This window comes from Sander vitreus, chromosome 18 (assembly GCF_031162955.1).
Source record: "Sander vitreus isolate 19-12246 chromosome 18, sanVit1, whole genome shotgun sequence".
Classification (NCBI taxonomy): Eukaryota; Metazoa; Chordata; class Actinopteri; order Perciformes; family Percidae; genus Sander; species Sander vitreus.
Genome location: NC_135872.1, coordinates 26016873 through 26029300, shown reverse-complemented (window position 1 = coordinate 26029300; position 12428 = coordinate 26016873).

Below are 12428 nucleotides of genomic sequence, written 5' to 3'. Positions count from 1 at the left end.
TGCTGTTGGCAAGCCAACATGACGCTCACGTGACGTTTGCAGCCAATAATGGCAACTTGAATGGAGTTCTGTTTGTATTTTGGAACAAGGTTCTAGAGCACTTTTCAAAAAAGCATAGTGCCTTTCAGTAACAACACACTAATGCAACATAAAACATGTTGAACTAAGTATGGAACTTCATGTTTACCATGGTATCAACTGAGCAAATTGTATCTGAAGAAGACTGTGAGAAGCTGCTGCAAGCTCCAAAAAAAAAGCTAGTAAGAGGACCTTTACTTAAAAGGAGGAGCAGTGTGTAGGATTTAGGGGGTTCAATTGGCAGAAATGGAATATTATATTCAGAATTCAAGTTTTTATTAGTGTCATCACCTGAAACTAAGAATCTGTGTTTTTGTTTTGCTTACTGTAGAATGAGCCCTTCGTATCTACAGTACATAGGGAGCAGCGGAGTTGCACCGCCATGTTTCTACAGTAGCCTAGAACGGACAAACTAAACACTGGCTCAAGAGAGGACCTTTTTCATGTTTACCTGAAGGCCACCGTAGGTTCTACTACACGCTTGGGAAGCGACGGGAGAGGGAAGTGGTATTCAGTAGTGATGCCCAAATGAAGCTTCATTAACCATTACTTGTATTTGTTGACCCAACTAGATGGTCCTCTTGGTTTAAAGAAAGAGGCTCAAGTAAGGGCAAGTCAGTCTGATTTTAATCCTTTGTTAACAAGAGATGACCATGTATTGGGCTCCAAAAATAAGCTTAATTTGCATATGATTAGTATATAGTTGGTTGCAATCTGCAATCTCACTGCTCCTTAAAGGTTTGTTCGTCAAAAATAAATTGAACATCCTAGTTTAATATCACCCCATATAGTCTACATGATTGTCTAATCTTTGGCATCTGTACCTTTAGTTATTTTTGGCCACATGGGACAGTATGTCACTTGCTCCTGAAGAAAAGAGGGTTATGATAAGTGCACATGATGACGAGCAACTGTGGCTGTAGCTATGTACGGTTTACGGTCAAATCTGTACAGGGTAACTTTGTGAATGACTTTCTGGCAGCTTGTGTTTTTGTTTGTGAAATGTTTTTCTGTTTGTTGGAATTTTTCTTTCGTGCAGTTTTGTCTGACAAATGTCAGACAATTGTCTGAAATGTGCAATGTCAAAGTGAAATGAGGTGACATATTTGGTGTAACAATTACAGCTCCCCTTTTATCTAACGTTTTTTTTTATTCAGATAAGGTGGCAACTGGTCCTCATGCTATTTACACACGTCTTTGTAATTCTAACTGCTGTTGTTATATCAGTGAAATGGATGGCTACCTGTGCACCAAAACAAAATCCTAAGAAAGATCCGGAATCCAGAAACGGAATCATTGTATGGATCAACAAATGCTAAACTTTTAAATGAATGATGCTATCTCTTTAAATTAATATTAGATCAACAAAGGTGATATTTCTGCTGTACCAAAGGACCCCAAAGCGCCTGAAACCGTTGTTAATGTATTTCATGTGCTGCTGATTGGTTATTTTTGCTCAAAACATCAGCCTAGAGTATGGTACATTGCACATGACCTGCAAAGTCCTTTAGAATGTGCTCACAGGGCCTGGGGAACACAAATAGAAGCGTTCCATCACGGAGAGCCGAGTAGCGTTTAGTAAATCATCCGGTCAAAGTCAAGGGTGCTCTGTGGAGGATGGATGGTGTGGAGGTCAGGGAGTTAGCAAAACAAGATCTCTCCTGACAAGTCAAGCATGGCTGCCATGCAGGTGACTTTCTTATATGTTGAACAGAGTCAGGACAGCAGTAATCAGGGAAGGCCTTGATGTGAACACTCATCACAGCTTCTGACAGATGCAGCCAGACCTCAGAGCCTGCCAGGCTCCAGCCTTCATGCCCTGTCTGGCACAGAGGTGGACGGGAAGCGAACGGCTGCAGAATCATTTCAGAGCAACACTTATCTTAACACAGGCAGGGCCATACTGTCCCTGTAGATAGATTTAGAAATGTGGGTCTCCACGTTGTCATGATAACCACAATTTCAATACTATTTCCATACCGTTGTGAAAGATGTGAAAGTCAATATTGAATTTTCTGAACATTCACAGCTTTCACCGACTGTGTTGTTCAAGCTGAAATTACATTTCAGCATGAGCTCCAGAGGGTATAGAGTCTGCACAGACAGCAACTCAGTTTGAATGGCAAAGAGAAGAAAAGGTACAAAACCACAGTCTGTCTCCTGCAAAACACTGTCGCAGTCGATCCAAAATTAATCTGAAAAAAAGTAAAATGGGTGAAAAATGGGAGCAGCAAAACTGTATCCCAATACACCTGCACTGGCTGATTAAACTGTTACCAACAGATTCACCTGGTAGAGCACACGCCCATATGCAGAGGTTCAGTCCTTGCCGCAGCGGCCGCGGGTTCGGTTCCGACCTGCGGCCCTTTGCTACATGTCATCCCCCTTCTCTCTACCCTTTCAAGTCTAAGCTGTCCTATCAACAATAAAGGCCTAACAATGCCACATACAAAAAAAGGCTATCGTGACAGAGGCTGGGTATTGTACTAAAATGTTCAATACAGGTATTGATACCAATATTGTGACTTTGATACTGGTTCCTGAACGATACGATAGGTAGTTTTTCCTGCATGCCTCTACAACGTGTAACATAACGTTAGACAGCCAATCACAGACATTATTAAATCTTGGTAGAAGCATGCTGCATGCTTATTGGCTCACTGACAGTGATGAGATTACTCCTTAGGTATTGAAATTGGATATTGAATGACGAGGCATTTTTTCGATACTCGATACTAAGGAGGAAATTCGGTCGGTGCCACGGGAGTTTTATTGCAATCAAACAAAACGTTTTTTTTCCCCCACCAAAACACATTGTGTGTCTCCTTGAGGCCTAACAAACGTGTTCAATGCATTTCCATTTTTTTGCAAAGCCAATTATTATTTTATTTTATTTTATAATTCCTGCCTTGGTAACATCCGTGTTTGTCAGCTGCTGTATTTAGCTCATACAACAGCCATGAGTAGGCAGGAGATGGTGGGAGGATGTATTTACCTAGCTCTTTAAGCCTGATGAGTACCACCATCAGCACAGTAGAGTTGTACGGTCAATTTTAGCAAACACTTATGTATTCATCTTAAACGCAATAAAGAAAAAAAGCCCTTTCAGGCTCCCTCACATTACTGTTTCCCTTTTTGTCCATATGACAGGGCTAACGTGTGCTCAGGTGGTACATTTTGCTGTTCTACATCATATACAAGCCACTGATAAGAAATGATGATTCAGACATAGGTGAATAATGTGCCTCTCTATCAGTACAGAAAAAGAACCCTTCCCAGTATACAGCCGATGGTGTGAGGTTTCCATGTTGGTTTATTATTTCTCAACCATATCACATATAACATGTTGCCTTTTCTCTTTTCTCTCATTCGCTGGTTGGTAATTGATGTCTACAAGTCTTCCTCTTCCAGGTCCAATATGTAATAAATCCAAAAATGACCCCAATGCGTCATCAGATATTAAAGAAACATGCTGAAGTTGAAACACTATCTTTTTTTGACAACAATGTTAATGCCAGTATTTTCTCCTTTTGAAATTTTCGTTCCGTGACGGAATTTCTGTTTGTGTTTTGGCCTGTGTGCTATTAACAGCCCAGTTTGACAGCTAGGCCTGGTTGCCAAATATACCTGTAAAAACGTAAATGGAAAGTTTACCTTTAAAAAGTTGCCAAATGGTTCCATTGACGAGACCAAAGTGATCTGTGTGTTTTGCCGTTGTGAACTGAGCTATCATTGCAGCACGTCCAGTCTGAAATACCACTTTATGGCCAAGCATTAAAATGAGAAAAAATAATTGGACAAAAAGAAATCTAGGGACACAGAATAGATAAAAATGTGCAATTAATTGCGATTAATGGCGAGTTAAGTATGACATTAATGTGATTAATCGTTTGACAGCACTACATATTGCACCTTTAAGCAAATTTCCGAAACTGAAGATTGCTTGTTGTGTGAAGTGATTTTCAACCACGCACATCCAGGCAAAGTAGTCTAACTAAGTCCCAAGCACGACAACACTTTACTATCCAAAATCCTAAGGGCCTTTTAGAAACTAATAGCACATATATTGTAATTAAATTTTGAAGCTAGTGGTAATTAATCCCCTAGACCAAGCAACAAATCATTTAACCAGAACTGCTTGTGCCATGACACAGTGAATACAGTTCTTGACTCGTTCATATTCCCATATTCCTAAACAAATTTACGATTTACATAAAAGACATGCATGCTAGGTAACATCTGCCATTGCTCTTGACATAGGCACTGGCATAAAACTGGAGTTGGTCCCCGGGCGCCGGACTATGACTGCCTACTGCTCCTAATTAGTTAGGATGGGTTTAAATGCAGAGGATACATTCCTTGTATGTGTAAATGTAGTCGGCCAATAAAGAAAATATAATAGTGGATATAAAAATGGAATCACTGCAAAGCAGTTTTGTAACTACCAAATTGTACCCCAAGGGAGCTTTCAATGTAGTCTTCTTGTTATTTCAATATGTCAGAACCATTTTTAAATATTTTATATCTTCTGACCTTTGCTTATCTTTTTCATGATGTAGCTCCAGGTTGTCAACATCAAACTGAAGTATTTCTAACTGCTCAGCTAACACAAGGTGTTAACACATCTACATTGACTCTTTGAGTTTCAGTAACTTTTAAAGCAATTAGTGATTCAAAAGGATTCTGATTTGATGAGTGGATATCAATTCTGGATAAGGATTTGATAAAATTCTGTCAAACTCCAAACCTAATACTGGGGTACAATGTCATTTTACTCTATGTTTTACTCTATTTTTCTGAGGATGGTCTAAGATGAAAAGACTGTATGCACAAAATCTTTCTTTATCAGTAAAGTTGTGATAAGCAATACAGCAATTACATCTGACCAAACAGCACTGTAGCTGCCTTTCAACATTCAAAGGCGTCAGATCACAGGGGAAAACCAACTGTTTAGAAATAATGTGCTGCAAACGCTATATGTACTTTAAGTACTGGGCTACTGACCACTGAGTTATGGATTGAACTTGCCTTTGTGGTTCACCTTACCAAGCCACTATCTTACCCTGTGTACCCTAATGAAGTGACACACTAATGAAGATAAAACACCCTATGGCATTAAATACTGCACTTAATACCTGCTAATATTCCGCAGTGAAAGAATATAAAAGCTTCTCTACTAAAGATGTTATATGACTTATACTTGTGCTTTTTTCCCCTATATTCTGCCGCACTGAGGATTTGGGCGTGGGCGGGTTCAGCTCAGATGTGACAATCAGACTTATCACATGCACAGACATGAGATTTGAGTGTAAGTCTGCATGTTGAAACATTTGTCTGCAGGAGAGCAGCTACAGAAGCAGGATCAGGGCCCTGATATTTAGTCTAATCTCTGAGACATGGCAGACTAGCTCCTATTAGCATTCTGCCACTGCTGGGTTTTGTGAACAGCTTTAAGTAGCTTTTGGGCAGAAAATCTGCCTATCGTCTTCAGAAGGCTGCAGAGTCTGCAAGATGTTACATTGAGTTCGCACTTTAGCGGATGAATGCAGAGTTCAGAGCTTAATAAAAAATTATAGTTAAAGTGCTAGCCCGAGAAGGTGTGACCTGTAGAAGCTGTAGTTTAGGTGGCTGCAGGCCAATGTTTAGAGAAGGGACTAGATGAGGAAAGAATGAAAGGTCTGCTGGGTTTGTTAAACCCATAAGAGCATTTCATAAATTAGCAGTGGCAGGAAATATGACCCACAGAAGCCTTTTCCATCCTCATACCTAAATGTAACGGTTGTGGTTACACACGTAGTTAATGTTGTGAAACAGTCACAGTTTGGTTAGGTTTAGGCACAAAAACTACTTGGTTAGCTTTAGAAAAAGATTGTGGTTTGGGTTCAAATTAGCGGCACCTAAATAAGGCACTGAAATACGTGTTGCTATTCGGTCTGGTAGATAACGGTCGTTAAGGCACCGGTGCCGTATTAGCACCGGGTCTCGGACCCCATACAAAACGGCAATTTTCGCTGAAAAGCGACTAGTTTGCAGGTATGTACTACTCTTTGGCCGGCTCGCAAGCCAAAACAAGTGTGTGCAGTGTGCCTGGTTTTGTTTCCGGTCTAGCTAGATCCGGTGTGGTGTTGTAGTTTTTCTAACGTTCCTAGTTGTTGCAACAGCATGTGAAAAAACTACAAAGTTTGTTAGGCCAAAAAGAATGTTAATCTCGCGATAAAGAAATTGACGCCGTTAAAATGGGTTTGCGTTAACACCGTTTAAAGCGTTTAACTGACAGCACTAGTTAAAATCAGTTTAAAATCAGTCCATCTATTATGTTACTTCAGTTCCAGTTACGCACATGACTCAAAACATGACATTGTTCAGTTTGTTTTGTAAAGTTAAAAAAAACTTGCCATTTCCTTTTATTTTCAAATGGGACAGGAACCACGGTCACCTCTGTAAAAGTCCTGTGTTTGTTTGAGCCATCTACCACCACAACCTGCCTCCTTACGATTTGGTACACTAAAGCGAGAATTATACTAGACACATCCAAGGTGGCGCATACAAATGTGACGTCATGGGATCGCCGTGACTATTTATAACCGCGCTGGTGCTCGCGACACTAGTTGCAGTCTTCTCCTGAACAGCGGTGGCGCTAATGAGCAAAGGCTGCCGACGTTGCTCTTTCTACTGACTAGAAGAAGAAGAAAAAGATAAACAACGCCAGAACTGGCTGCAGCATTGCCGTCAATGCTTCGATTTGATTCAATGACCTACTTCGGCGGATCAAGCCTTTCATTCACCATAAAATAACTCATCTTAACCCAGTAAGTTGACCAGAGAGACTTGCAGTCACTCTGAGAGTCCTGGCATCCGGTTGTCGGCCAACCCGTTCAGGCCTCCCGTTTCCGCTTTGTCGCGCGCCACCTTGGATGCGTCCAGTATAATTCTCGCTTTACACTTCACCACCTTAGCCTCCTACCTGCTGTCATAATTACTATGGCCACTAGAGGGTGCCGACACTATAAATGTAAATACAAGTCGTAATTGCTGCTTGAACAAACAACCTATGAGGCCGTTTTTAAGGAGAGGACAGTATCAAAATATCACTGTTGGATAGATGTTTTGGAATATAGAAACAGCTAATGACTTAAAATCATAGTGTCCCAGCTATATCATCAGTAGAGAAGACTATGTTGCTACCACGGGTCTGTGGACATAAAACTATGACTCTCAAGGAGAGAGCTTAAATCCTGCTGTTCTCTTAAGTGTGAACTGAGGATAACAATTGCACTTGATAAAAACAATTAGCAGTTTAGATTTCAGTTTACTGGGTCAATGTTAGATGAAGCATAGTAGGGATATCTGGCACATCTTAACCTTCTGGCACAACTTCGTCCGTGGTGCATGGAGAAGGGAAAACGTCTAAACTCTACAATAAACATATAATTAAAAATGGTATTGCGACACCAACAGGTTGGATGCCCCTGATGAAGGCCACAAGCAAAAATGCCTGGGTCTCACAAGTTTTTTATACTACAACTGTTGCTGTAGCGTTGAGCCCTTCTTTTAGATGAATTCAGGAACTATGGTGTCATGTTTTGTTTCCAACTGCTACGAACTGCACCACTGACTGGCTTTTTTCACCTTAGCAACAGACATAGCATGAAGCTACTGTAGAGCATAGTTTGATTTTAAAGCAGATAATTGTGTTTCTATGTTGAGGAACATTGAGGATCAATAGACCAAAACTTAAAAATGGAAATTTACTGTGGGGGAAAATCTATCTCTATCCATCTCTGCGTATCTAGTCAATGGATTGGATGGAATAGCCTTTTTTGTAACTGACATATGCTGACATCAATGGTTGCACAAATAGTGTCATTCACAAACTGACACACACACACACACACACACACACACACACACACACACACACACACACACACACATATGCACACAAACACACACAAGTCCCCTCATGCATGCACACTGGCTGTTTCTGAGACATAAGCACTATAATTTGGAATGTGTCTCTTTCTGCTGCAGTGCCATTTTGAGTTCTCCCGCAAGGCTGCAAGTATTTTTCTAGTTACACCGATCTCATTTATCAAAAGTGACAGGAAGGCGTTTTAATAAGAGCCACTCGGGGTAAAGATCAGCTTATTCAGCTAACTGCCAGAAAGAAAACACAGTGGCAGTGATTCCACAGCCCTGTCGCTCTCTGGTTAACAGTTCAGATGTGGCTCTGTGTCTGCCCAGCTCTGTTTCACGCATAGCTCTCTCTCTCTCTTAGGCAGGTCTTAACCCTGTTTCCAAAAGGCTCTGTTCAAAAGATTAATAATTTCAGTTGGAAGTAGAAGTGACATTATGAAATTGCTTTTCTATTGTCTGGCTAATTAACCTTCTTGGTTAGTGCTCTGAATAGTCTCTCGGAGTCCTCTTTGGAGTGGCAGCAGTACTTTGGGACCACTTTGTTTTCAAAGAACAGACCCCAGCATTTCAACAAAGACAATTTCCCCTCCACAGAGTGGTAGGGCTGCGAGCTGCCCTTTATGGTGGAAATTATTCTCAGATACAAATTGGGGCGGGATGCTTCGCGATGGCATTTTACATTTTAGACATTCTGCTGACAAACACACAGAGAAACTTCAACAAGTACGGCTGTGAAAGAAACTTTAAAGCCTGGACTGGAAGCATCAATAGAGACTAGTTAGTAGTCAAAAATTTGTGTTTAGAACAAAGTAATTGCTAAGATCTCAAAAAGCGGTGACATCGGTATGAAATAGGTTCCCTAACGGTCAGGTTAGTCAAAATAATTTTAAGAGAAAACAAATGTGAACAGCAAAAAAATGTACCCAAACTGTCTTTCACAGTTTAAAGACTAAAGGGGTTTAAGCGTCCTTCCTCAAGAAAATGTTACGATTTCCAATTTAAAAAAATTGGGTTAGGGTTAGCCAATTAACCCATTACTATCTCCATATCTGTGTCTAAAACGTTGGAAAAGCTAGAGCAGATAATAAAGAAATAGCTAAAATTAAAATAAACGTGCTAAAGAAGTCCAACTACAATCATTAGATCTGAGAAAAGTCTTTTAGCTACATTCATTTGGCTTAGGTGCTGATGCTGCGCCTAAACCTTATAATGGCAGGGAAACCCCTGCTATAGGTTTAGGTCATGGTCATTGCTTTTTATTACTTCAATCTAATGTCTGAGAAATCTTGTTTTTATACCAGTTTGTAATGTTGGATGACTCTAAATCAGAGATCTTCAACAGGGGGTCCGTGACCCTTAGAGGGTCCTCAGAGTTACTGCAGGGGGGCCGCCAAAATATTGTTTGATGTATATTATTTGAAAGTTTGTTTTTTAAATTAAAACATGTCTGAAAATATACGTTCCCATGAATCCAACATATTATAAGCAAAGATGAATCAGCCTATTCATACAAAAAAAAAATTAATTTACACAACACTGATGATACGCTTACTAAGTAAGGTTGCCATTATAGTAGCCATCCACAGATTAAGTTTACCTTAAAGCTTAAGGACTTACTTTTCCGTATGTTTAACATTAAAACATGATGTTTAAATAATATATTATATCCATGTATCCATTTTCATCTGTCCCAGTTTAATATGCAACTACATTTTTATACAATATTTGTAGTAGGGGGTCCCTGCTCGGTCTCTCTTTCAGCTTAGGGGTCCTTGGCCTAAAAGCTGGACCCCTGCTCTAAACACTACATTACCCATGATTTTCAAAATACTGAGGTCATAAGTCCAAGTTTCCAATTAAAGTACTTGGATTTTCATTTAGCTGTTTAATCACATTTTTTTATTTTTATTTTTTTTCAAATTTTGTTGGTGTAAAATGCGTAAAAATATAAATATAGTCAGTCTAAAAATACTATAATCAGCTTATAACATACTGTACTTTTTAAAATGTAACTCCCTAACTTGCTTAAGCCCCCAAACTCCCAGAAGAAACACAGACATGACCTGAGTGTCCCCATTGGTAGCTTTAGTTTGGCCATTGCCTTACCTGATATTGCTGAGTAGATGCTACTCGAAGATGCAAATTCAAAATGCTTTGTTGTTGCATTAGGGAACAAACAATCACAGCATAGTAATTTGTATTTAGTGCTAAAATATTAAGTTGTATAATAATGTGTAGGCAGAAAAATGGACCTTTTACTTAAATAAATAACACCTCCTGTTTTGTAACTAATACGAGGAGGGATGAGGAACCAGCAACTACCGCCTGTCAATCAAGCAATTTCTTGTCAGTTTTAAAATCTTTTTAACAAAAAGTAGTATTTCAAAGTCATCACAAAGACAAACAAAATAATTTAAATGATCTATTGAGACGATAACATATTTTGTCAAAAATGTGTTGGCTTTGTATTTCTTTTGTATTGGCTTTCCTATTTCTATTAAGACAGAATTTGAAGGCTTTCCCAAATACTGTGTCAAATACTCATAAATCAGGGCCAAAGACAAAAAACATTTTAAGAAAGCAGCACCCTGCTCATATCTGAAAATATGAAAGCCTCTCCTGTAATGCAGCAGCAGCCTCTAACCTCTCTCTCTGCACTATAGATCAATGACCTTCTTGGTCAAGTCTCTCCAGGGACAATAGCTGGAGAGCTAACAGACTCCAATGAGAGGAGCCTCCTCAAATGCCAGGGCAGCTGGGTGAAGGGCAACACACACACACACACCGCAACCACACCACAACGCATTCTCATGAGCACCCACCCATCCACCCTGACCACTTCCCTACACGGCAAGCCGCGTTCTTATACAGCGGTCGTCAATGTAGTGAATACAGAAAAAAAAGTGGAATGCTTATGAATTACAGTGCTTAACTTTAGTAGCTTTTTGAACGAATGGTTCATGAGAACAGGCTGCACACACACACACACACACACACACACACACACCATGGACTGCCTCTGATGTGAGCTAAGTTCAGCTGATGTGCGAAGGAACATGTTGCAAGCTAAGATATTTTCAAGAGGCAACAAGTCATTGTTTAGAACTTAAGACAAACAGTATAAAATATAAATTCAATTCAATTCAATTTTATTTAGAGTATCAATTCATAACAAGAGTTATCTCAAGACACTTTACAGTAGGTCTAGACCACATTCTATAATTTACAAAGACCCAACAATTCCAATAATTCCCCCAAGAGCAACAGTGCGACAGTGGCGAGAAAAAAAACCCTTTTAGGAAGAAACCCCGGCAGACCCAGGCTCTTGGTAGGCGGTGTCTGACGATGCCGGTTGGGGGTGTGATGAGCAGTGGTAATAATAGTCACAGTAAAGATAATGGATCAGTGACTAGAAATAGTAGCTGTAGTAGTTCATGGCATAGCAGGGCACTGCCGGGTGTCACAGGACGTAGCAGGACGCAGCAGGACGTAGCAGGGCTTAGCAGGACGTAGCAGAGCACTGCAGAGCACTGCAGATCGTAGCAGGTGTAACAGGGCATAGCAGGGCGCGCAGCAGGACCACGGTGACAGGCTGCAACCATGATTTAGGGGCCACCCTAATCCAAGGAAATATGCTCAGACCTCTAAAGTTTTCTGGCTCAGGTCTTTTGCATGTTCCAAGGGTTGGTGAATGCCCATCCTCCTGGAATACTTCTCCTCTGTGTTTGAATCATTTTAATTGTTACATTTTCTATAAATTTGGTCGGCTAAAGCCGTTTTACTGTGTTTTAATCGAACGACCTTCTGGTCCAGCAGGCCAATATTAGTCTGAGTTCACTGACTTTCTGAGCTGGACATTATAAAGCTGGACAAAGTGACTTGCACATCAATGACGCCACAAATAGTGTAGCCACTACATTTCCTAATATTACAGAATCGTTTAACTCCAAGCAACATGTTTCAGGTGCCACTCACATAGGTGGTCATACATTGGACCTTGTTTTTTCTCTGCGGTTAGATATTGATCACATCCGGTGTGAGGAGCTACTGATCAGTGATCATAAATGTTTTTTGTTTTTTTTAATCTCTGTGAATGCTGACACTGCTTTCCCACATCGTTACTCAGAATACAGCTGATCAGTTTTAAGAGCCCTTTTAATGAGCATTGCACCACGTTGCTGGATAAAGTGGCAACTTTAAAGGTTAGGACTAGGGCCATTTGCAACACTTTTCCGTGGATGACAGATGCTTTCTCTAGGCTGAGACGGCAGTTTTGCAAAACAGAACGATTACGGAAAGCCACTGGGCTATGGCGTTATGTATGTGCCTCATTCCTGAGCGAGTAATTGTATGATTTGAGCACAGAGCACTATATTTTGCAAGCACATTACATTGCATTTTGAACAGAAATTAACACTCGCAAAAAATAATTT